A 24,245-nucleotide genomic window follows, 5' to 3' on the forward strand; every position below is an offset into this window, starting at 1 on the left:
CCCTGGCCTCCAGACCCTATTACCTATTTTTTTGGTCAGTATCATCAACATGACAGCCGCGTCCCAGATAGCATTCAATTCTTTTCAGTTCACAATTTTTGGCAGCCTGGTGGATCTTCCCAAGGGGGTTATATCCAATAACCTTGGTCCCAAGGCTTAAATAAACAAACATTTTCCAGGCTCTGGCCATTCCTGCAGACGTGGTCAACTGCCTGTGTCCAGCGGCCTACCAAGGCGGCTCCTCCATTAGCTATCCGCCAGCCTTCGGGCAAAACAGTCGTTGCTGGGAGACACTGGTAAACACAAGTGCGTGGGCACGCACGCATGGTCACGCGCCACAATCTGCCTGGCCGTCAGTGATTGGCTCCTGGTGGGCCCGCCCCCTGCACTGTGCTCTGCGCCTGGCTCTTCTGTCCAGTAGGGGTAGCTGCAGTACCCCGTCCAGCTCCTGGGTCCCTAACACTTCTGCATCCAGGACCTAATCCTCCACCACCACACACACACCACGCTGCACACTGAGCTTCCCTACCTGCAGCTCTCTGCCCAGTTCCACGCTAGGGCGTGGAGGAGGGCGTGTCTGCCCTCCTGGAGGACAGCAAGAATGCAGGAGCAGAATTGGGGTGAGTCCAGGAGGTGCACAGCACTCGCCGGACCTCGGGAACTCCAAGGAGAGTCTCCGCTGCAGTGCAGTGCAGCCTCTTCCAGCCGAGTTGGCCTTGGCAGTATGAGCTCCGGGGACAGGGCTCTGTGGCTGGGCATGGCCTGGAGTGCCTGGTTCCCTCCCTGCAGGGCCTAGGGCTTTATTTCATATCCCTGCCCCTGCTCCAATGCCTCTGGTTCCACCTGGCTCCTTACAGGTTTGGACCCACTCTCCCTGCCCATCACAGGATGATGAAGCCTCACTCAGAAGCAAGCCAGTCTTGGATCCTGAAAGCTTAACACCCGGTTCAGGTCCTTTACAGACCCTCCTTCATGGCATTTATCGTACTTAATTTGTTTTATCCCTAAATACTCACTGAAATGAAGGAGGCCCAACATACTAATTTGGACACTGTTCTCACCTACATAACTGACTCCCAGTTTGGCCTCCAGGACTCAAGTCAAACTTGTGAAACAAGTCAGTAGATGCATGGAGACACCCAGGGCCTCTCTGCTTCTCTAGGCTGTGACGTCAGGACCTCCACATATGGCCCACACCAGCCAGGATCTCCCTTGAGGAGCTTCTTCATTGGCAAGAGTTTCTTTGAAGAGATGAGCACCACACCCAGGTTCTCATACATGCTAGGGAAGCACTCTACTGCTAAGCCATATACCCAACAGCTGTGTCAATGCTTTTAAACAAAAAGTACACTAAAGTGGACTGGTGATGGTGGGGGTTGGAGGAAGTGACAATTGGAGGGAGCCACACATTGAACAGAGTTTGTGGTGGCAGACAAGGCCTTGTGAGGACCACACTCTAGGCTCTTAACACTGCTGAGGTTTGGGGAGATGCTTCTGTACCATGCCCACCCAAGAAGGAAACCCTGCCACCCAGCCTCTTCAGAACTAACTAATATTAATCAGACGGACCTAATAGACATATATGAATTCTCTGATCCATCAACCATGAATTTATTTGCTTTTCCATGAAACAATGAACATTCTTTAAAATAGTTCATATTTCCTGGTGCAGTGGAGCACAGCTGTAAACCCAGCAGCTTGGGAGGCTGACAGAAGGATCTGGAGTTCAGTGCCACCCTCAGCAATGCAGGGTGCTAAGCAACTCAGTGAGACCCTGTCTCTAAATAAAATAGGGCTGGGGATGTGGCTCAATGGTCAAGTGCCCCCGAGTTCAATCTTCAGTACCAAAATAAATAAATAAATAGACTTCATATTTTTGGGTACAAGGTAAATACAAGAAAGAGAGATACCTTCTTACATCCCATAAGATCATAAACTAATGAAGTGAGAAGTTAATGACAAGAAACAAACCATTTAATGCCTGGTGGTTAAAATACTCAATGAATTAGGATGGGATCACAGATAAAATCAGGAGAGAAATAACAATATTTTTCAGAAATAAATGAGAATACAGACGCATCAAAATCTATTGGGTAATTACCCCAAATCAATGATATACCTAAATACCAATGGGAAATCAAATGAAGGAGAAATTAGGAAAACTATCCCATTCATAATAGGACTCAAGAAAATAAAATACTTGGGAATAAACTGAACAAAAGATGTGAAAGACCTCTACTGTGAAAACTACAGAACACTAAAGAAAGAAATTAGGGCTGGGCTGTGGCTCAGTGGCAGAGTGCTCACCTAGCATGTGCCAGGCACTGGGTTCGATCCTTAGTTATATACAAAATAAAGGCATTCTGTCTGTCTACAACTACAACAAAATTTTTAAAAAGAAAGAAATTAAAGAAGACCTTAGAAGATGGAAAGATCTCCCATGCTCCTTTTTTTATTATTGGTTGTTCACAACATTACAAAGCTCTTGACATATCATATTTCATACATTAGAATCAAGTGGGTTATGAACTCCCATTTTTACCCCAAATACAGATTGCAGAATCACATCGGTTACACATCACATTTTTAGGAAAGGTAGCAGAATACAACAGTCACTAATTCTCCCATGCTCCTTGACAGCCAGAATTAATATTGTCAAAATGGCCATACTACCCAAAGTGCTATACAAATTCAATGCAATTACTCTTAAAATCCCAATAACATTCTTCATAGAACTAGAAAAAGCAATCATAAAATTCATTTGGAAAAATTAGAGACCCAGAATAGCCAAAGCAGTCATTAGCAAGAAAAATGATGCAGGAGGCATCACAATCAATACCCGACCTTACACTACACCACCAAGCCATGGTAACAAAAACAGCATGGTATTGGCACCAAAACAGACACACAGAACAATGGTAAAGAACAGAAGACACAGAGAAAAACCCACATAAATACAGTTATTTCATACTAGAAAATGGCACCAAAAACATACACTGGAGAAAAGAGAGCATCTTCAACAAATGGTGCCGGGGAAACTAGAAACACACATGTAGCAAAGTGAAATTAAACCTCTACGTCTCACCCTGAACAAAACTCAAGTGGATCAAGGACTTAGGCAACACACCCTAGAGACCCTGCAGCTAACTGAAGAAAAAAGTAGGTCCAAGTCTCCACCATGTCAGCTTAGGAACTTACTTTCTTAACAAGACCTCTAAAGCACAAGAAAATCAAGAATCAATAAATGGGATAGAATTGAATAAGAAGGCTTTTAGCGTCTTCTCAGCAAAAGAATAACATGAAGAGAAAGCCTACTGAATGGGAGAAAATCTTTACCACATGCACTTCAGATACAGCGTTAATCTCCAGAATATATGAAGAGCTCGAAAAACTTCATACCAAATAAATAAATAGCCCAATCAATAAATGGGCTAAGGATCTGAACAGATATTTCACAGAAGAAATGAAATCAACAAATACATGAAAAAAATGTTCTTTTCTAGTAATTACAGAAATGCAAATCAAATCTACACTGCCATTTCATCTCACTCCAGTCAGAATGGCCATTATCAAGAATACAAGACACAATAAATGTTGGTGAGGATGTAGGGAAAGGTACACTCATACTTTGCTGGTAGGGAGGCAAACTGGTGCAACCACTATGGAAAGCAGTATGGAGATTCCTTGGAAAACTTGGAATTGACCCAGTTATCCCAATTCTCAGTTTATACCCTAAGGACTTAAAGTCAGCACACTACAGTGAAGCAGCCACATCAATGTTATAGCTGAACTATGAAACCAACCTAGGTGCTTTCAACAGATTAATAAAGAAAATGTGGTGTATATACACACAACCAGATATTACTCAGCCTTGAAGAATGAAATTATGGGATTTGGTGGTAAATGAATGGAGCTGCAGAATATCATGTTAAACAAAATTGGTTAATCCCTGAGAACCAAAGGGCAATGTTTCCTCTGATTTTCAGATGCTAATTCAAAATAAGGGTTGGGGTGCCTAGGGAAGAACAGAGGTACTGTGGATCAGGCAGAGGGAAATGAAGGGAAGGGATGAGGAATAGGGGTAGAAAGGATAGCAGAATGGATCTGACATAATTACCCTATGTGCATATATGACTTCGTGACCAGTGTGAGTCTACACCATGTACGACCAGAAGAATGGGAAGTTATACTCCATTTATGTATGATCTGTCAAAGTGCATTCCACTGCTATGTGAAACTAAATAGGATGAATAAAAAATGCTTTTAGGTGCTCAGGAAGAAAAAACATCAAATAACTGGAAAAAGATTAAAAGGTGTATCAAAGATGAAAGCAGCATTAGAAATCACTTGATCCAATCCACCTAATTTACTACTGAAGAAACTTATTACAATACTAACATATGCCCAGCCAGAAGAGAAAATCAAATAATTATCAAAATTATAGTTCATAGGGCTGGGGTTGTGGCTCAGTGGTAGAATGTTTGCCTGGTATGTGTGAGGCACTGGGTTCGATTCTCAGCACCACATATAAATAAAATAAAGGTACATTAACAACTAAAAAATATTTTTTTAAAAAATTATAGTTCATATGGAATTATAGTTCATATCTGAAAAATGCTGATTGTGACAGATACTGAGAATGAAATTTTATAAGATGAAAGCAATTCTCATATTGAGGACATTTTTTCTGGCTTAAAATTGGCACCCACTCTTCTCAAGGAAAAAGGTGATATGGGACTTTGGACATGGAGTCAAACTAATGGAGTTCCCCCCACTGCTATCTGTTTCCTTCTCTGGCTTTGTGTCCTTCATCCTTACAGCAAGTCATACTATTCCAGCACCAGGATGAATGATCACCCACAAGGATCACAGCAGGCACACGGGAGGAACACCAAAATTGAAGGTGAAGGAGTTAGAAGGGCTGTGCTATTACTGTCATCAATGCAGTGAACTGGCACTAGCTTCCCTATGTGCCCAACACCAGGAATCCTAAGACAAGTGAGGTGACATGGAGGTTTATCCATAAAGAAAAATGGAATCATGTCATTTGCAGGAAAATGGATGGACATCATTATGTCAAGCAAAATAAGTCAAACTCAGAAGGTCAAGGGTCATATTTTTTCTCTCATATGGGCAAGCTAGAGAGGAAATAGGAAAAAAAAAGGTGTGGGGGGATTATCTCAGGAAAATCAAAGGGAGATCAGTAAAGGAAACAGACCCAGGGGTGGGAGGCAGGCAGGGAGGGGAGAAGAGCTGGGGAGCAATATTGGCCAAATTATATCATTATTAGATTGTGTTCAGGTATGAATATCCAACAAAAAATCTCGTTATGTATAATTATAATGCATGAACTAAAAGATGTGGAAAGAAAAATGCCAACTGGCACTGATTATGTTTCAGCTCAAAAGTCTACAAACATCTGTAATCATTTTATGCCCTCTGTCTCTTGGAAGCCATATTCCATGTCTATACATATATAAGTATTTCTGCATGTGTGTATATTACTATGCCAAATGTATGCATATATTATAGATATGTAACACAATCAAGACTCACAAAAGAACTCAACCTATTCATAAACCGGACGAGCCCCTGGCCTTTTAAACTAAGACCCACTTAATTAAAGACAGTATGATTCATGCCCTTTATATAATGGTTTGTGGTTTTCTAGCTTACGTGCTTTTTGGTTGGGTCCTTTATGGATCTTATTCCCATTTTAAAATCCATACAAATATATTCATGTCCTAAAACAGAAAGGAACAATCTTTCCAATCTTGAAAGTAAAAAATAAAAATACCAGAGTCAAAATGCTATTATATATTTTCCAGCATCCAAAATAATGCTAAATGCAGGCTGGGGCTGGGGCTCAGCAGTAGCACAATTGCCTGGCATGCGTGAGGCACTGGGTTCGAGTCTCAGCACCACATATAAGTAATAAATAAAATAAGGGTCTATCAACAACTAAAATATATATATATATATTATATATATATAAAAAACAAAATAGTGCTAAATGCAAAGGAGGTACTAAGAAGGACTTTCTGAATAACAAATAAGTAACCTTATCCATATGCCTTATAAAGGCAACATTAAAATACTTACATAATATAGAATTTATGGTAGCTTATAGTTTTGGATATCTAATTATACGAGCATTTACTCCCTGTTGAAGAGCATTTATGTTTGTGGTTCAGGGACAGATCCTCCGTTTCTACACCATTCTCATACTGCCAACCACAGGAAAGTTCATTACTGAATTCTCACTCTGTCATATGGTCAAGAACTAATGAGGGACAAGGGAATGCCATTCAATTGTAATTCATATAATTTTAAGAGTTTCTTTAAAATCATGTCACTCTACTACATTTTTAAAAAAATAAGAATGGTTTATAAGTATGAAGAAGGAGGGAGTCAAAAATCTCTTATTTTATTACATCTGCAATAGAAATGTACCTTGATATTTGTGATTCAGACACATCAAATTTTTATTTTGCCTGTTGGGTACAAATATTTAGTTTTCCATACAAATCCATACCACATTTACTTACGGCACCCTGTCAGAAAGTAGATTTAGGTGGCAATATCTGATATTTAAAATTTGTGTAGTGACTATGGTTCTCAAAATATCCATGGAAAACACGCTTATGATTTGTCTTGAGAAAATTATCACTAAATATTAAATCTACAGTTGCAAGATAAATCTTAATGAGAACATCGCAGTGAAATTTCCCACAGGTGGTTAACAAGTTATAACATAACTGTTAGCATAATTGCAGCCATCGTCCTTTTCCCCACCCCCACTTTATGAATACTGTTCTTATTCCCAAGAAATGGAAAGCAGCCTGAGATAAACCCTACTGGCCTGGAGACATGCTGGTCTCTCCCTGTTCTCTGAGAGACAGGAGACAACTTAACAGAGCCTGAGGTGGGGACATGCTGGTTTCCCTGTTCTTTCCTGGAGAAGATAAAGGAAATGGCGCTTTCCCTGTCCCCCTGTGAAAGAGGAAAACTACCTGTCTCTGTTCCCCAGAAACAAACTTGCCTTCTACAAGATCAGGGGATGCTCACTCTGTCAGTCAGGACTAAACCCGCCCCTGGCACCGTGGCCATGATTCTAGCCCGTAAAGGGAAATTAAAGGTGGCATTGCTGCTGCTGTCCCTGCTTTGTGCAGAGCAGCCTTGTCAGGCTCCTGACAATAAACCCCGCTTCCTGTCCCAGGTGTGTGTGTGTGATCAGTCCTGCGCCACTCCTCTCAGTAACTACCATTATAGCTGAGGAGGATGTGAGTGGGTTCCCAAATGCATTTATAACTTGCAGCTTTTAATTTATATTTTCCTTCTCTTCGAATAAAGCACCCAGGCCTGAAGAACTCTCCAAATCATTTGAGATAAGTTCATGCATATTTACTAAGAACATTTCCTGGAGGGTCTGATGGATCAAATTATATTACAGTCAGCTTTGTCCAATTTTAGTTAGAAGAGAAACTTACATTGAAGCAAAATTGGTATCACTGAAAACGTAAACCTTATATAAAATTGAGATACACTGAGTTCTTCAAAATAGCCTTAAAACCTAGAAAAGAATAAACTGAAAAACAAAAGCTCAAAATTTTGATAAAAATTATCTCCTTCCCTGTTAATAATTATTAATATGACTAATACACCAGAAATCAATTTAAAGGAGGAAAGTTTATTTTTGCTCACATTTTCAAAGCTTTCAGTCCATGGCTGGCAAATACCATTTCTTGGGGTCCAAGGTCAATGACAGCATCATGGCAAAGGTAGAGAAGAACATAGAGATTCAGGTTAATGGCATTAAACTTTTTGATGAAATAACATTTGAAAAAATTTCAAACATTACAAATAAGTCATACACATACACAATCCATACAGAATCCCAAGGAGAAAAGGTTAAGGAAAATAGCAGCCCTGGGGGCCGGGATGGTGGCTCAATGGCAGAGCGCTTGCCTAGCATGTGTGAAGCACTGGGTTCAATTCTCAGCACCACATACAAATAAATAAAATAAAGACCCACTGACAACTAAAACATTTTTATAAAAAGCAGCCCTGCAAGACATATCATAACCAAAATGACTAACATAGGAAAGAAGGAGAAATAATGAAAGATACACCAGAAAAACATCAGGTCACATTTATTTACATTCATATAAACTTATATTTGTATAAGTTTGATTATATTTATTTATAATGCCTCACTTCAAACTTCTCACCTTGGACTCTAAGATCAAGGGAGGTTGGAATGAAATATTCCAAGCTTTGAAAGAAAAACACTTGCCAACCAAGACTGCTACATCCAGCAAAGTTATGAACAGAACTAAAAATATCATAAGTGAAATAATTTAGATGCAGAATGTAAAGTGTTGTGTGTTTTATCTCCGATGCAAAAGCTAGAGAGAAATATGAAGAACAAACAGGGGATCACATAAAAATAGGAAGAAAATCACACAGCGATGAGCTACCTGACTGGTTACAAAGATGTAAGAGGGTAAAGCAGTAGCTACAGGATGAAATGTACTTTGGAATAAATAAAAATGCCCTGAAGTTTCTGAGAATTCTCTCTCAATGAGGACTTAAATTAAAAACAAAAGTCTATGCCCTAAGAAACATCAGATGAGTTAAGTGCCAGAGGAGAGGTACACTGCACATGTATCAACTGAGGCTATGGAGACAGCTCATTCATAAGTCCCCGGAGGGCAGCACAGAGTGCAGTGAGTGGAGGGCTGCTGGTACTGAGAAGAATCCCAGAACTCCTCACTTTCTTCACTTCAGTCATGGTTTTCATATCTTTTGGTAGATTCTTGGGTTTTGACATGTCTGTCCTAAGTACAATTCAATATCCATTTTTGTCATCTTTGCTTCTGGTCCAATTCTGCAGTACATCACAGCTTCTTTCCTCAAGTAACCTCAAGTCCATGGACAAAGACTGGTTCTCCAACATAAATACAAGTACACAGTCTGCTCTGATCAGCTACTGATGCACCAGGACCAAAAACATCATGTCTTAACCAGCAAACAGAGTGCAGGAACTTCCAAATCTCCAAACACAGCTGCCAAAACAGGGACAGACAGACAATGGCCCATGAGCAGAATGTCAATGTCATCAGCAGCACAGTTGATGCACGATATGCAACACTCACACACAGTGATCACCTACCGGGGTCATTATTATAAGGCCTGTTCCTGGGAAATGGGGTGCATGGTGTTAGCCAAAGACCAGTCACCAGACAATTCTACTCTCCTGAAAATACAAAGACCCCATCCATTCACAGCTCTACTTCCTTGGTCATAACAACTTCCTGTTCTCTCAACCCCAAACCTCAATAGAGGAGTAAGTCAGACTAGCACTATGCATCCGTTTCTTAACACTGATCTTAGATTGGTCTTTCCTTTTTCTCTTTCTCCTTGTGACTTTGAGACGGTTCACTTCACAGTACTGATCAAATGCACCCACAACCTTCAGACACACAGCTGAGCTCCCAGAGAAGCAACCTGTGAAATTTGCTGGAGGCCTTCCCCCTGACGCAGGGCCTATACTGCAGGGACTCTTAGAAGGTCCACACACTATTCCAGCTCCTGCAGTATCTGGCTTCTCAACTGCCGGGCCTCCGTGCTCCATGCTCGGAAGCCAGCTGCCAACATTGAGGGCTCCTTCTTCCCTTCAAGCACAAACAGGGAAGAGGTTTTGCTCCTGGAGCTGTAGGTCTCACCAAGGTAGGATCCTCCATCTTGGCATGCTGTGGTTGTTCGGGGGATTGGGGGTACGAAGTACAACATGCTGGCATTTACATCAGGACACCTGCGTGTTCAACTTTTCAGTGGCAAGGTACCTCTTAAGATGGGTGAGCCTTAAGATACGTTGACTGTGACAGCAAAGTGTTACCAAAGACTCAGCTTATACAACTTGAAGACAAATGCCAGTGGGAAGACACTGGTTACTGGCAAAGGTAAAATAAACTGCCAAGTAGCAGAAGAGATACAAAAACCGTTTTGGGCAATGTGAGTTTGTTTTAAGTTATAAGAGTCATTGGTATACAAGAAATGAAACCAAGAACCCATCAACTACAGGGGAAAAGTCACAAGTAAGATGAATCAAGTGTGGCAAAGCCCTGCACTGAGCATTTGCACAAGACTCCTTATAAGGAGAAAAAAACCAGTGCCAGATGGTGTTCAGAACCTGGATTTCACACTCACTGTTTCAATATGCTTAATAAGCAAAGGAAGGTCCCCTCTAAATAACACTCCCATACATTTACCATGAAACACCTCCCCTACCCTGCAGCCACCCTACCTCACCCCCAGGTGCAGGCCCTACATCCTCGAGGACACATATCCCTAGTGGGTGTGTGTCCCCAAGCTTGGCATTCTCTAACCTCTGCAAGAATCACTCAGCCAATGCCCAGACTCAAACTGCTACTCCTCAGCCAGTAGCCCCTGAACTGCCTCCCACCACTTCCCCTCCCCACACATTCTAACCCCCACATGTAGGCCCCAACTAACCCCCAGTTTGTGCCATTCCCCTGGAGTCAAGCACTACCCAGGTCTGGGGGGCTCTCTTCCATCCTCAAGCATTGGTGGTATCTGCCAAGTGGATGTTGAACCAGAGCCCACACTGCCTTGCTGCCCAAATGCAAACCAGTGCCTCCTACCTTGCAGCAGGGCCTCCAAGGCTCTCCATCCACTGACTCACGGCCAGCCTCAGAATCTCTCTCCAGCACCTGCAAGATCACACTTGGTTTGAGTGTGAGACCTGATGTTTCTAGGGGTCATTCCCTTGGCATTGGAGCATCATCCTTCCTATTCTACTTGGCGTCCCATCTCATCAACACAACCTGTCATACAAAGAAAAGAAATGAGAGTGCAAAGTTATCAGGAAATGCTCTTCATCAGAAACTGACCTGAGGCTCGGAAACCTTCAACTCAGCAATCAAGACCTGAAAACTACCAGGCCACGGATCATAGGCAACGGTGCTACTCTTTCCATACACTTCTAATACCAACCACAGTGTTTTACTAAGCATTCAGATAACAGGGATACATTTATCAACATTGAGCACGAACAGAATGAGCTAAAATAACCCATGTTAATATTTAACTACCATGGATGTGTACAACTCTGACACATCTAAGTTTCTACTGGTCAAAATATAAACATCATTTACAACAGAATGTGAGAGAAAATAAGAACTTCACTCCCACATGACTTTTTTTTTTAAGTTTACATACAGAAGGAAACTGGAAGCAAGACAGATAAGGAAAGGCACGGCAATGTCCTCACCATTATCACAGTACTAACAGATCAAGGCTAACCTAAAACAATTCCAGATTCTTCGATCTAGGAAAGATACACACAAATCTCAATATATGGCTAAATTTTTCTCACCACATAACACTTTTCTGTTCAGAGATACTTTGAAGGATCATACTGCAGAATCCTTTGTCCTTCATACTTGAGAATGTCATGGTCCCCCTCAGGCTCAGAATAGTGGTGCCAGGATAAATCCTCAAAATACTTTTGAGCACTTAATTGTACACCTGTGAATTCTATTTGGACTCAAAGTCATCTCATCATGCACTTCAAAAAGAATCTCCTGTGGTCTTTCCCAGTGTCTATATAGACACTGGGGACCGTGTTGACGAACACCACTGGACAGCTACTCTGCTTATTGGGAAAGACCTAAAAGAAAAGTCAAGAAGAAGTACACAAAATGTTTCTGGTAACATTAAGTTGTGCATGGACGTGGGAATCTTTAGCATACAAAAGAGTGGATACCTACCATTCATTGAACTGGGATGAATGACCAGTGAAGAAGAAAATACCCACTCCTGAGACCAGCTCACCTGTTCTACAGACCTGCACTGGAAACCTGCAGGTTCTTCTTCAGAGGAAACACTACCACTAGCAGCTCACATTCTGAAACTTGACTTCAAATGACATCGCTTCAGGACACTTATTAATGAAAGAAATCTCTCCTCTGTTCCACTCCAAGTATGCTTCCCCTGCCCACTCCAAGCCCCAGATCCTAAAGCCCCAAGACACCCAACCCCTCCCTATTCTGAAGATTGGCATGCTATCACCTCTGCAAGGCTGCTGCCCTCAACACACACCCAGACTTCAGTTCCTCTGCTCGGCAGAGAACCCCTGCACCAGGGTCCAATGGTCTCCCCTCCCCTGTCTCCTTCTCACCCCAACCTTCCTCAGCAAGACTGTGCTGGTCCCCTGGAGCCTCCCCTACCTGCTGCTGGGGTTGGGCTGGCAGGTGACATCATCCAGGACGGTATAGAAGAGTCCAGGTACCACAGTCCAGCCTCCTGGGAATGCAACCCTGCTTACATGAAGCAGGAAGTTTGTAATTCTTACTGAATTGAGATTAAATGTCATCTGTATTTACCTTGGGCTTCCCATCCAGGATCTGCTAACAGCTCTCATGTTTTCCGTGAGCCGTTCTTGTCATTTTCTTTGTACCTCTTCTATCTATAATAAAGTACACACTAAAAAAGGCTCATTTTCAGGAAACTTCAAAAGTTTTTGTGCATTTTTTAAAAATAAAAGACCTTTTAATCTATATTGTAAACACATGGTGTCCTGCTCAAGAATTACCCTTCCATGCACAGTACTCTGGAGAAAAGTTTTGAAACAGGATGATGGGTACACAGGAAACGGTGGGGTGGTGGGATGGCCCCCAGACCAACGAATCCTTTCATTCATCCAAGCAGCAGGGACCGCTGCACAGTGGTCCAGCACCCCCGCCTCGATGGCAAGGGACAAGAAAAGTCAATTACAAAGGGACCCCAGACACAGGGACCCCAAAACCAGAAAACAAGAGCCTGGCCCCGGCTCATTCTGTACCCCAGCGGCGTGGAACACGGAGGAGAATCCTGGGTTCAAAGCCAGGCTCGGCAAATGAGCCCGGCCCCCCACGCCAAGCCAGGCCTGGGCCCCGGCCCTAGCCCCCGCCCTGACCCGCCCAGCCAGGCCCCGGCCCGGAACCCGACCCAGCCAAGCCAGGCCCCGGCCCTAACCCTGACCCGAGAGAGGCCCTGGCCTCAGCCCCAGACCGGACCCAACGCGCCGAGCGAGGCCCAGGCCCCAGGCCCCAGTCTGAGGCGCCAAGCCAGGCCCCGGCCCTGACCTTGACCCTGACGCGCCAGAGCGAGGCCCAGGCCCCAGCCCCAGCCCCAGCCCCGACTCTGAGGCGCCAAGCCAGGCCCTGGCCCCGGCCCTGACCCTGACCCTGACCCTGACGCGCCGAGAGAGGCCCCGGCCTCAGCCCCGACGCCGCCGAGCCGAGCCAGGCCCCAGTCCCGGCCCCAACGCATCCCGAGCGAGGCCCTGGCCCCGACCCTGAGGCGTAGAGCGAGGCCCCGACTCCGCCCTCGCGGAGCCGAGCCAGGCCTGGGTCGACCCTGACCCTAAAGCGCCGAGCGAGGTCCCCCGTCCTCAGCCCCGACGCCGCCCAGCCGAGCCGAGCCAGGTCCCGGCCCCGACCCTGAGGCACCAAGCGAGGCCCCAGCCCCGGCCCCGTCGCACAGTGAGGCCCCGACCCTGCCGCGCCGAGCGAGGCCCGGAACTCCGGCCGCGGCACACGCCCAGAACGACGCTGCCCCTGCAAACCCAACACCACGCGGGGACAGAGCCGGTGCCCAGGCGGCAGGGGAAGCCGCAGCAGCCGCCACGTGCTACCCGCTCGGGGCGGCCCAGCTCAACCTGAGGCGCCCGCTTCCCAGCGAGGTGCCTCGCCCGTAGCACCGCCTGCGCGAGGGACGCGCCCAGGGTCTTCGCTTCTGTCCCGCGGGAGCCCAGGACCAGCGCCGGGAGGGCGCCCCAGCGTCTGGGGCCCCCACTGCCTCCCGGCCACCACCTACCGTGGCTCCTCCCGGCCTGTCGTCTGGCTGCGGGCCCAGGGCCGGAACAGGACCTCCGAGCGTCGCGTGCTCCTGGTTCCACGTCGCCCAGGCCCTCCTTCCCCCGTCGCCGTCCCAGGTCTGGCACCTCAGCCACTGACCACAGGTTCCACAGCGCATCCTCTTTAATACCGACCGTTGACGCACGACGCACTACAGGGAGGCGTTCTGGGGGCGTGCGCGTGGGGGGGGGCGTGCGCGTGGGGGGGCGTGCGCGTGGGGGGGGCGTGCGCGTGGGGGGGCGTGCGCCTGTGGGGGGACGTGCGCGGGGGGGGGGAACGTGCGCGGGGGGGAACGTGCGCGGGGGGGGGACGTGCGCGGGGGGGGGACGTGCGCGGGGGGGGAGACGTGCGCGGGGGGGGCGTGCGCGGGGGGGTGTGCGCGGGGGGGGGGCGAGCCTGTGGGGGGGGTGTGAGCGTGGCGGGGGCGTGCGCGTCGGGGGGGCGTGCGCGTGGCGGGGCGTGCGCGTGGAGGGGGCGAGCGCGTCTGAGGTGACAGGAGCAGACCCTGAAAGCTTGTTTGACCCCACTGCCTGGTGGCCATGTGCCACCCCCTCCAGGCTCCCGCCAAGGGGGCATTGGCTCTGTGATGGATTCATTTGTCGGCGTTTTCCACCAGGCCAACCTCACCTACCTGTGAGGGGGAGGCCCCAGGTCTGGATGCATCCAAGGCTCTGTCCAGGGGCATGGCTCTGCACCTGGAGCATCCCATCTTCTCAGTGGGTCCCGGCTCCCAGCTGTCATCTGTCCTGATCTGGCCCAGAGCAGAACACCGAGGAGGCAGCGTGAGGGGCCCCCTTGCCTCCGGGAGGCCGAGAGCTGCGTGTGCACGGGTGTCTGCTCCCCACCTGGTCCTGGCCCCTGGGATTCCACACCATGGGCCCAAGGCCGTGCAAACTCCCCACAGACGGGACCCAGGAGGCTTCTCGCAGAAGCCAGGCTGGTTGCAGGGTCCTGAGCCTCACTGGCACTGGCCGGCACCTCCTCGTGCCCTGCAGGGGCCCTGCCCTCTCCAGCCGCGGCCTGCTGCTGCTGCAGAATGAATGCAGAGAAGCAGAGTCAGAGCCATGAGGCTGCCTCTGCTCTGGCTGGGCGGGGTCAGCAGCACAGTCCCCATGGTGCCCACTACACTGGAGCCCGGGGTCTCCTCCAGCAAAGTCGGGGGAGGTCCATCAGGGAACAGTGGTTCCCTCCAAGGCGCTGGCCTAGCTGGGCAGAGCCATCACAGAGGTCGCATGGGATCACGCTGACCCGGGGCCAGGCACTGTCCGGAGACAGGAAGCACCCTTAGCCAGGCCCCTCGGTCTCCCGCTGGGGAGCACCCCCAGGGTCACGGCGGGGCGACGGCTCTGCCGCCATTTTGAGACAGCAGAGAAGCAGCTGCCTGGCTCCTGCCGCGGCCCCTGGCTTCCTGCTCCCTGCCTGCACCCCAAGTCTGTTCTCTCCCCAGACTCTTGGTGCCGTGGAGGTCTCCAGCACCAAGGAATCCCTCGTCCACCCCGAGCGGGGCGGGAGCGTGGTTCGGGGGACAGCCCCCACACAAGACACACCATGTGCGCAGAGAAGCCCTGATAAAATGGAGTGGGGAGTCCATGACGGGAGCCTGCACTCACACACGTCTGTGTCAGGCCTCGTCACAGGACCTGGAGGCCACTGTGTTCAGATAAGCCACTTACACAAGGACGGTGGCGAGGGCTGTGTCCACTGGTGACAGTGTCCATGTAGGGAGCTCCTGGAACAAAGGACTTGACTGGCATGGGCCCCTTCTCTCTGCGTCCCCTTGCCTGGCCCACAGCCAGGTGATGAGGCCACAGGGTGCTGATCTGCAGCAGGAGGGCAGGGGCCGGCCGGCCTGCAGACTCTTGCTGGTGGCCTTGCCAGACAGCTGGCCGAGGTGCGGGCAAGGGTGCAGGATGCCGGGCACAGGGTGCCCCAGGGTGCAAAACCTAACGGGCTGAGGAGGCAGGACTGAAGGTGATGTGGTATCCTGTGTAGGGTTCTGGGACGGGGACTGGGTGCAAGGAGGAGCCAGAGAGGCCTGTACAAAGTGAGTTTGATTCCTATCATGAGCCCATGGGGCTCACGGTGTGACCATTGTCCCTTACAAACAAGGGTGGGTCACACGGGAGCGTCCTATTCACTCTCCAGTTTCCCGTAAATCTAAAGTGGTTCCAAAAAGTCAGGGAGGTGCCACTCTCGGGTGTCCATCCTGCACCATTGACCACAGAGGAGCACCTCCTTAGATTTCCTCTCTCTTCTTGTGGTGCTGGAGAGGGGACCCAGGGCTTTGTCACTGAGCACGCCCAGCTGCCCCCTTGTCCCTGCACCACCCCCTCCTCCCCATCTGGAGGCCCTGATCTTCTCATCAGTGCCACAGAGGAAGGGAAGCAGGTGCAGGGGTCAGAGGCGGGGAGGGGCCCTCTGGTGGCAAGGATGAAACCCAAGAGGCCGTGGGGAACTGGAACTGTGGTGGGCCCAGCTTCTGGTCTGGAGCTCTTTTCCATCTGTTCCTCCCGTTTGGGCCTTCTAGAATATTCTGTGGAAATCCCACAGATGCCCACAAGTGTACATGAGCTGGGCCTGGCCAGCACTGTCCATTGCTCTGGGAAGTGGGAGCTGGGCCCTGGCCCTGTGGGTGTGGCTCCCGGGGGTCATCTCCCTGAGCCTCAAGAGCAAGGCAGGGGCAGCCGTCTCCATTCCCTGCAGCTGACATGGATGGCCTGTTGCTGGGTCAGCAGGAGCCCCCAGGTCAGGGCCACCACTGAGATGGAGAATCAGCGCATGCCCACTCTGCAGGAGCCCCGCAGGAACTCACCTGGCCACCATGTGCCAGGTGAAAGAGCCTCCCCCCAGGGCAGGTCTGCCGGGACCTCGGACGTGACCTTATTTGGAAATAGGGTCTTGGCAGATGGGTTAGCATGAGGTTGCCCTGGACTGGCAGAAACGGGAGGGGCCGCTAGCCAGGGGGGCCTGGGGCTGCAGGAACTGGGGGCCGAAGAGCGTCCGCGCTCTGGCTGCTAGGGGCAGAGTGGCCCTGTGGACGCCTTGATCCTAGGCTGACCCCATCCTGACCAGGGTCTGGACTGAACCCCAGTGTCCACTCCAGGCCTCCAGGAGGGAATTGATGCAGCCCATCCCAGGACAGCCCAGGACTGCCTCTCTGCAAGGGGAGGTCAGCAAGGCCTCTTCACACTGCCACCCACGGCAGCTGAGCAGCGTTCTCGGCACGGAGTGCTCTGTCCCCAGGGGACTACTCAGCTCATTCATCTGCCTCTGTGACTTGTGGGCACTTCCCAGTGAGGGCTGATGTAGCCCTGTGCCCAGGAACGTCCCCACCTTGGCTTGGGCACCTGTGCCGTGCCTTTCACACACTGGGAGGCCACAGGGGGCACTGGCTCCAGAAACTCACTGTGCCCTTTCTGGGGGTGTGGAGTTAGCGGTTCGGCTCACCTGAGACCCCAGGCCTCCGCCTCAGCACTGAGCGTCCCTTGAAGCAAAGGAGACAAGGTGGAACTGAGACCCCAGGTGACTTCCAGGGGACTCGATGGCCAGGATTTTTGCCATCAGCAAGGGTCTGAAAAATATGTAAAGACCTGAGCTAAACCAGCCCAGATGGTGGGATCAACAGGCCCCTCCTCTTGGAGGATTAGATACCACGGGTCCACCCAGAACAGGTGTCAGGGTCAGCAGAGCTCGGGATTGAGCACAGGGCAGGGTGGGATTCTAGTCATGACCCCGAGCTGCCCCACGTGGGACGAGGCATGGATTTTCCTCTAGAGGAACCCAAAGAAAGGAAACAGAAGTGGGCAGGGTCTGAGGAGCCAGAGGACAATGTGACCCCATGAGGACTGGACTTGACACTGCATTTCCCCCTGCCGCTGAGGTGTGGAGGTTAGGGGCCTTGCCCAGGGAAGCAGGGCTGGGCCTAGTCTGCGAGGGCACGTGGTCACCAGCAGCCTCTGCTGATCCCCAGAAGCTCTGTGGCTGGCACCTCCCCACATTGCTCTGGCTTGGGGCACAGGGGTTCATGGCTGCATGTCCACCTGCCACTGGACGCTGGCAGCCCAAAAGGGCTTCGTGTGAATGGCCTCCCAGGTGGAAGACAAGTCGGGAGAACTCAGCCTGAGCCTGTGGAGACCCTGTGAAGTGTGGCCCACCCTGACCGGGGTCTGGGCTGAACCCAGTGTCCACTCCAGGCCTATCTCCCTGAGAGGTTCTTGGAGGGGATGGGCGCGGTCACCGTCACAGCAGGAACACAGCTCAGCTCACAGCTGTGGGGCACCCTGGACACCAGCCTCAGGTCCAAAGCAGTGTGGTCTTTGGGTCCCAAGGGACTCGCCCCGGAGCGGGGGCCTAAGTCACACGGGAACAGCAAGGACAGGCTGCCACGCAGGCCGGGGCAGGCGGCCTCCCTGCCTCCCTTCCCCAGGCTCTTGCTTCCGGAAGAGGAACTGTCCCTTCCAGCAGCTCCTGTTCCGAAGGCAGAGCTTCCAGAAGGTCCGGCAAGTCTCCCCCAGGCCACCCTGAAGCAAACCCCAGGACAGGGGCAATGCACCCCTGCAGCTGCCCACGGGCCTTGGCCTCCCAGAAGTCCCTGGACTCCAGAGGCTGGTGGACCCCAGACAGAGCAGGTGTCCTGGGAGAGGGGCCACTTCCCTGACCCCACCCTCCCTGCATGGGGGTCCTCTGGCCACCCCACTTCACAGGAGAGGGGGGACTTGGGAGGTGGAGCTGCCCGCTCAGCCCTCCCAGCTGGGACTCCACACAGAAAACCACCTCCGGGGTCCAACCGGGCAGTGCTCTGCCTGTTCTTCAGCTTCGGTTGAAAGAAGTTGGAGAATCTCCAGCCTCTAAAGTATTTTTTGTTTTTGTGCTGGGGGTTGAGCTCAAGGGAGCCTCACCACTGAGCCACACCCCAGCCCTTTTCAGTTATTTTTTAAATGTTGAGACGGAGTCTCACCAAGTCCCTCAGTCTGGCCTTGGACTTGTGATCCCCCGGCTCCTCCGGCCTCAGCCTCTGTCCGTGTTGGTGTGTGTCCCCAGCCCAGCTCCCAGCTGTTCTCACAGAAGGCACAGATGAGCAAGGCCATCTCATGGAGCTCAGCGGGCATCTGCACGGGGCCAGGGCCTGCAGGGAGCAGGGCATGTCCCCCGCGAGCCTTCTCGTGACACTCTCCTCCAAGTTGGCTCTCCCCTGACAGCTCATCCTCCACAGACCAGCTCCGGGGAATGAGCCAAGTTTAGCAATGACATGGGAGCAGCTTTCATGGAAGAGGCTGGCTCCGCGGCTCCGCTATGGCAGGGCTCCTTTCCCAGGAGGGCTACAGTCTTGGATAAAGTGTCACAACTGTGGGACAGTAAGCCCAGGGCTTTCTTGGACCCTTGTCCAGAAGGGCAAGCCCCCTGAAATGTTAGGAAATGTCACCAGCAAGCAAAGACAACTGCCCATGTGCACTGTGCCGAGGAGGACCTGCCTGGCGAAGCCTCCTTGGAGGCCCGGAGGACCGGAGCCTGTGTGCCAGCCACCCAGCCAAAGTGATCTGTCGTGAGCTTCCCCAGCCCCTCCCCAACCTGAGTCAGGAGCTGCTGGGATTAAGGGATTCTGACAAGCTGGTGGGACTAACTGGAGCATCCTACTGAGGACAGATGGCCTCGGGCTGCTGGGCTTCTTGTAGAGAGGGCGGCCCTGGGCTTTCACTGGAAGGGTAAAAGCCTTCCTGGGGGTGAGACCTGGGCCACCTGCCTGCTCACCTCCCACCCTTGCGAACGTCAGCAAGGGAGAGGGGACTTCTGGAACCTTCCATTACCCTATTTGACCCAGAGGATTTGCTCCCTAATGAACAGGTAGAGACGAGTTTGTGAAGGACCTGTTCACTGGGGGCACGTGTTTGAAGCAGCTGAGCCCCTACTTGCAGAATTTAGTCACTCTTTGCTTCAAGGGAAAGAACTGGGTCTTGTTGGAACTGGACCTCAGGAAGTGAGCAGGGCGGGCCTCGGCACACGAGAGTCGGGGATTTCGGCTTGGCAGGAGGATGAAGCCTTGGACGGAGCCCAAGATACTTCTGGGAGGAGGATTTGCCTGTTCCCTGGAGACAGGACCAGATGCACGTGGGCTGCAAGATGGACGCTGAGGCCAGGCCCAGGAAGAGGGTGGGCTGGAGGTGGGGCAGGCCTGCGGGGTGCAGGGCCAGGCGCCTCTCCTGGGGCCGAGGTGTTCTGGTGCCAGGGTGTGGGGCTCCACACTGCATTCTGTGTCCAACACACATGGGTCCAATCCCACCTCTCAGTTCCTGTTTTCTCAGGTAGGCTAAGGGATGTCTAGGGGCCCCATTTTCTCCATAGGGTGGGGCAACATCACCCATCTCCCCATGTACGACTGCAGGGTCAGTTCACTTTCTCAGGAGCGACCAGTGGGCCCCACAGGTTCTGGACGAGGTGCTAGAGGGTGGCCTCTGCTGCCCACCCAGCCAGCCGTAGACCTGGGGGAGCCCCTTGGAGGCTCTGCTGCGGCGCCTCAACCTGGAAGGGGCAGGGCTTGCGGGACTCTTCCCTGCAGTGCGCCTACAGGAGCTGGAGGGTGCTCTCCACTGTCACCACCCCTGCAGATGTTTTGGAAGCAGGTGGAGGGCTGACAGACTCTTCAGGGGGCTGGGAGGCCCTGCCCAAGGCCGGGAGGACCAGAGTAGGTGCTAGTTTCCCTCTCTGGGGTCCTGGGGACAGGGAGGTTCCTGAGTCTCCCCACTTGCTAGAGGTCAGCAGTCCACACTCTCAACCAGGACCTAGTCCTACTGCCCACCCCCAGCCTCATGCCTGCTGACAGCTCAGGCCTGTGCGGGCTTCGGACAGCGCCCCAGGTGGGGGCTCCCCATGCAGCCCTGCTACCTGCCCGATGGCTGTGTGAGCCTGGGGGTCCACAGGAGAGGCCCGCCCAGTGGCCTCATCTCCTGCTCTGCCCATGGGAGCTGAGAGTAGCCCTGAGGCCCTGGTGCAGCAGGCCGGTTCTCTCCACCCACCTCCATCGGCAGCGCTGCCTGGGGGGACAGGCCCAGCTTCTCCAGGTGGCTTTGTGGACAGTGTCCAGACCCTTCACATCAGTGACAGTCGGGGAGCTGGGCAGAGTGGTGCTGTTCCCGTGCTGTTCACACCTAGTCAGGGCTCTCACGCTTCTTGGTGCCTCTCCTGTCACGCTGGTCCTAGCAGCGGCTGGGCTTCCTGTGCACCTGGATTCCATGGGCTGAGTCCTCAAAGAACAGGGCTGGCTGACACTTGCTGAGGGACGGGCAGGGCGGTGGGGGCCTAGGACACCCTGCTCTCATTTCAGGGGACGCCTGGTAGAAGCCTCATGGGGGACACCGCAAGTCCAGCCCCAAGCCCTGACCCCACTCTTTGGGGAGGAGAGCTGCCCCTGCCTGGCACCAAGGACTCACGTCCACCGTCTCCCAAATTCTTCTGGTATCAGGGAGCCAGCTGGAGCTGGGGGGCAGGAAGGACGGTGGAGTGCATGGGCAGGGGTCTACACAGACCCCCCCCCCCTTCCACTCCTTTGTCTCATCAGTGACCAACGACACAATGCTTTTTTTTTTTTTTTTTTTTTTTTTTTTGTGGTACCAGGGATTGAGCTCAGGGACACTCAACCACTGAGCCACACCCCAGCTGACCACTGAGCCACACCCCAGCCGTATTTTGTATTCCATTTAGAGATGGGGCCTCACTGAGTGGCTCAGCACCTGGTAGTTGCAGAGGCTGGCTTTGAACTCACGCTCCTCCTGCCTCAGCCTCCTGCTGGGTTTACAGATGTGGCCACCACACCCAGTGAGACAAAATGCCATGAGCAAACTGGTTCAGTTCTTCTCCTTCCCCAGAGCCTGGAAGGAGCCTGAAGCCTCGGGACCCACCGGCCCCTCAGGAGAGGCCTCCCGAGGGCCCTTTACCACACCCCCATCCCTGGCCCCATTCCCTCCCCTCACCTGGAACTGGAGACCCTCCCAGGCCTGACAGTTTAGGGTGTGGACATGAGGTGTGCCCTAAAGCTCCAGTGTCCCTGCAGGGACATCCAGAGGTGTCTAGTCCCTGGGGCTCCTGAGCTCACCCAGGGCGACTGGACTGGCGGGTGGTCACTGTTGGCAGGTGGCCATGGCTGGAGCTGGTCGCTGGGGGCAGGCCCTGCGAGGGCACATGTGCCCCGCCGCCCCTTCCCGGGGCTTCCTGCAGAGAGCCGCTCTCCTCTCCTCCACCAGGCCCTTCCGCCACAAGGGCCCTGGCCGTACCTTGGGCAATGGAGTCGGCCATCTATGGACTGAGGCTCTGTTCTGTGAGCCCAAGTAAACTTTCCCTCCTTTAATTGTTCTTGCCGGGCATTTTGGTCACAGAGAGCTAACACGTGGCTGGAGCAGGAACCCCCAGTGAGACATCTCCATTCCTTGCGGTAGTTCTGCAGGAAGTCTCTCCTTCCTAAAACCCGCTGTTTCCCTTCTCAAAACCCCTGCCTCGGGCTGGGGATGTGGCTCAAGTGGTAGCGTGCTCGCCTGGCATGCATGCGGCCCGGGTTCGATCCTCCAGCACCACATACACATACAAACAAAGATGTTGTGTCCGCCAATAACTAATAAATAAATATTAAAAAAAAAAAAAACCCTGCCTCGCGCCTACCCAAGCAGCCCGCCCTGCCCTGCCCTGCCCCAGGAGGGGGCGACAAGTCCACCAGGCCAGCTCCCACCCAGTTCCTCTGGCCAGGCTGGCCTTCAGGGTCCCTCTCCAAGGTCAGCCCACTCCCTCCTGCAGGGTCCTGGGGGGGGGGTCCTCCCAGGGCCGAGGACTCTGCCCGTCCAGGGCTGGTGAAGCTCTTGAAGAGGAAGCCAGCACTGCCACCCAGCTCTGGGCCGCAGGGGCACCTGAGGGGTAGTGGGGGGCCAGTTACCGGTGCCAGGGAGCAGCCAGGCTGCTGGCCGGAGCCCATGTCCTGTCCTGCGAGTGGACAACATAGGCAGGGTGAGTGGCTACCTGCTGACCAGGCTGATGCCAGGCTGAGAGGAGCGGGGCGAGGGGAGGGGCAGGGCTGTGGGGCAGTGGGGGCTCTCCACTCCCACATGGTGCCTGAGGGAATAGCTTGAGGGTCTAGGACTGGTGTTGTCCCAGGGAGGGCCTGCCCCTCCCCTAGGTCACCTGGGAAAGGGGCTTTCTCCTAGCCAGCTGCTCCTGAGGACATGGGTGGGGATTGCTCAACCTGGGCCACTGTCCAGGCACACCGGGTGTTAAGCTCACAGTGGACGTCATCAGGAAGTGCCGCAGGGCAGGGGGTTTGGCAGCCCCTCAGGAGTGCCCAAGGCGCCACCCCAGCAAGAGGGGTGTGGCCGCTGCTGGAGAATGGCCACCGCAGCTGGGGTAGCCAGTCGCCCACTGGGCTGTCACCCAGAGAAGCGGGGCTCGTGGCCAGTCTCCTGCCCCAGGTGGCGCCAGGGCTGGTGTCAGGGTGCCGAGCTGCTGTGTCACCAGCTGCCTGTTTCACTGTGTCAGGGCTGGGGGCCACATAAAAGGCGGACCAGGAACTGCCTGGAGGTGGGCAGCGGGACCGGCGTGGACAGGCCCACTTCTTCATTTCACAAAGTGGAGGGAGGGCACCTGCCCAAGGCCTCTCTGTGCCCATCCTCTCTGCATGGGAGGCACCTGCAAGTCCCGCTGCATGAGGAGGCAGCCAGCCCAGTTACCCTAATGGCAGATTGGGCCTGTGACCCAAGCCCTACACCCTCCCCACACCATTCTTGGACAAGGTCCCCAGGTCCCCAGAGCAGGTCCTGGCCCCACAGGTCGACACTGTGGTATGCCCCCTCCCTCCCCTTGCCTGGAATCCCCCATCTGGGTGCACCACACCAGCACTTTGGCCCCCCAGGCTGGGCCCCTCCACCTCAGGGCTCCCTCAGCTGCAGTCCCTGCCCTGGTCCTGCCCTGTCCCTGGCTGCCTTCCAGCCTGGCCACCCCAGGGTCCCACACTTGTAAGGTCGTGACATCCCCCGCACCTGTCCAGACCCTGATGACTGTGAGAGCGATATTGGGGGGGACCTGGAACATCCCAATACCCAATGTGGCCCCAAAGAAGAACACAGAAGCACCAGCGATTTTTAGAATCTCAGTCGCATTTCTTTAAAAACAAAAAGACCCCACAAATAGAACTCCCCACCCCACCAGCCCAGTGTAACAGGTTAGCCATTAACACAGAATAGAAGATGTACCAGCCACGAGTCACTAGCTCTGTGGACGCCACAGTGGATGGCCAAGGTGGCCGATTCAGACGCGGTGCCAATACACCACGGCTCCAGCCGGCCACCT

At 52.3% G+C, this 24,245-nt stretch overlaps 1 long non-coding RNA gene across 3 annotated transcripts in view; it reads right to left on the minus strand.

The window, feature by feature from the left end:
- LOC308631439 overlaps positions 1-12,335 on the minus strand; it is a 566,835-nt gene extending 554,500 nt beyond the window's left edge. Inside the window, exons 1-3 of one of the 3 annotated variants that reach the window (XR_014018200.1) lie at positions 12,255-12,335; positions 10,668-10,736; positions 7,705-7,744 (exon numbers count right to left, since the gene is read on the minus strand). This is a non-coding gene — a long non-coding RNA (uncharacterized lncRNA). Of the gene's footprint in view, positions 1-7,704; positions 7,745-10,667; positions 11,059-11,401; positions 11,893-12,254 lie in introns of those variants that run through there. The other 2 variants (XR_014018201.1, XR_014018202.1) reach the window with 2 other exon arrangements.
- Positions 12,336-24,245: the final 11,910 nt, after the last annotated feature.

This window comes from Spermophilus citellus (genome assembly GCF_964194105.1).
Source record: "Spermophilus citellus genome assembly, chromosome: 12".
NCBI classification, from domain to species: Eukaryota; Metazoa; Chordata; class Mammalia; order Rodentia; family Sciuridae; genus Spermophilus; species Spermophilus citellus.